The sequence below is a fragment of the Leucoraja erinacea genome, chromosome 4, assembly GCF_028641065.1.
Source record: "Leucoraja erinacea ecotype New England chromosome 4, Leri_hhj_1, whole genome shotgun sequence".
Classification (NCBI taxonomy): Eukaryota; Metazoa; Chordata; class Chondrichthyes; order Rajiformes; family Rajidae; genus Leucoraja; species Leucoraja erinaceus.
In genome coordinates this window covers 69,526,462-69,528,554 of record NC_073380.1, presented here as the reverse complement: position 1 = coordinate 69,528,554, position 2,093 = coordinate 69,526,462, and the positions used below count along the sequence as shown (strand labels likewise).

The following is a 2,093-nucleotide window of genomic DNA, read 5'->3' as shown; positions in this document are numbered from 1 at the left end:
GTATGCCACCACTGTGATGTTGTTAATTATAAACGAACATACAAAATGGTGCACTACTGAATAATATGCTTTTACCAATAGAACGTACTCAATATTTCCAACTAGGTTTTACACCCAGTGTCTATAGTGATGACGACTCCAGATTAATCCATTTGCCACCATGTTCTGGGTATGGGTATTTAGTTTAAACATTAGCACCTTAGCTCTAATGGAAAGGTTCAAGTTAAGTAGCTGGTAATGCTGCTACTAACTCCCAATTACTCTAGCCACTTGTTGAATGGTTGGTTGATTGATACCATTAATTGTTACAGGTTGTGTCATATGTTGACTCTCCTTATGGCAATGTTATAGATGAGTGGGTAGAGTTACTTGAATATCAGATAGTCAAAAGTTGTGGATGGTGTCAACGTAGATCTATCTGGATTGTATGACAGGCTCAGGCTAAATAAGTTTTAGTAGCTAATGCTGCTGATTAGCTATTCCCATGGATTTGTCTGTCGTTAATATCATAGATACATGCCATGACGATATGTTCCTTAATAGTGTCAGGGCTGGTTTGAATATCTGGGAACAGTTTTGGCTTATATTAGCCATTGTCAATAATTTATACTGCCATAGTTACCCCATCCAGGTAAATTGGTATCTCTGAAATTTTATGAATGGGTACTGAATAGTATGCATCTTTTAAGTTGTTGTCTACCATAAAGTATCCTCGGAAATCCATGATTAGCAGTCACAATTTTCCATAAGTGTGTAACCTGGTGAAAATACTCAAGTGGTAAAGTTAATGATGGTGCAACATTCACCATTTTGGGGTTTTTTGGTACCAAAGGTTCATATTAGGCTTCTTATGACCCCTTGTATATCAATGATGGTGCGACATTCACCACCTTGGGTTTGTTGGTACCAAAGGTTCATATTAGGCTTCTTTATGACCCTTTATATATCTTCGCCAGTTAGCTAGTCCCTCATGTTCTTTTTTAGTGGGAGGGTAGGCCCCTTTGGGGTGCATGCTGAACTGGTAATATATTAATATATGGTCCCTAGATAAGGGACTTATCAGATATTAAACTGAAAAGAACAGATACTACACTTGATCTTAGTCAAAAGGACGAGTAGTAATAGGTTTCATAATTCAATTTTTATCCTTGAATACTTTTAGTATCTAACTACCGAGTGTGAGAGTTCTTCATGTTCCCAACCAGGTGTGATTCCCCCCCCCCCCCCCCCCCCCCTTGTTAGTACAAACCCTTCACCTTTTATGTGATGGTAGGAACCATACTTATCTGCCTTCACTGTTGTTTAGTGGTGTGTTCATTTCTTCGGTTTCTGGTTCCATGTCTGTAGGGATGGTGTTGTTGGGGGGTGGCGCATTTTCCATGGGGCCCGCTCTGGACCCTGGCCTGAAAGGGCTTACGGGGGTTGGCATGCGGGCCCCGAGCTTTCACCAGTACTATTAAGTAGACGCCTACTGGTGGACGCGTGGAGGTACTGCTGTCTGGTTTTGTGTGGTGCTCATTCCAGGCCCTGCCCTCTTGATGCCGAATATTTTGGATACTTCGTCCAGTTCCTTAGGCTTGGTTTGGTAACTTAGCCAGATAGCAGGATCTGTGGTTGTGAGGTCAGCGTTCTCACAGTCCTGTGAATTTTTTAGGTTGAGGGCAGGTTTATAACTTCCTTCGAGAACTTGCGGAGCATTCTGTGAACGGTAGGGTCAGGTGTTTTGCCATACTACCCTGCCCCTCTGGAATGAGCATGCGAAAATGATAGCTGACGTCAGGGGTATCAAATGCAATTTAAGATATTTGGGTTTTTAAAAAACTATGTTCAATGTACCCCCCAATAACGGTGGGCACTTTGAGTAAATGCAATTTAGGGGAGGCGTGATGAAATCCAACGCCTCATGACTACCTGTCTTGGAGAGGTATTTTGAAAAGAACAGGTAGTAAGCTGGCCATCAGTTGAGACTGAAAGCCATCTCGCTAGTGGTGGAGCCACATAGCGGCCACACCCAGCAGCTCTTCCTGATCCTGTACCTCAAGCATACTCCTGATATTCTTCAGCCAGTGACCCCTCTTCTTGACCAGCCCAGC

At 42.7% G+C, this 2,093-nt stretch overlaps 1 pseudogene; it reads right to left on the bottom strand.

The window, feature by feature from the left end:
* Positions 1-1,001: 1,001 nt before the first annotated feature.
* On the bottom strand, positions 1,002-1,123 carry LOC129696816 (U2 spliceosomal RNA; annotated as a pseudogene).
* Positions 1,124-2,093: the final 970 nt, after the last annotated feature.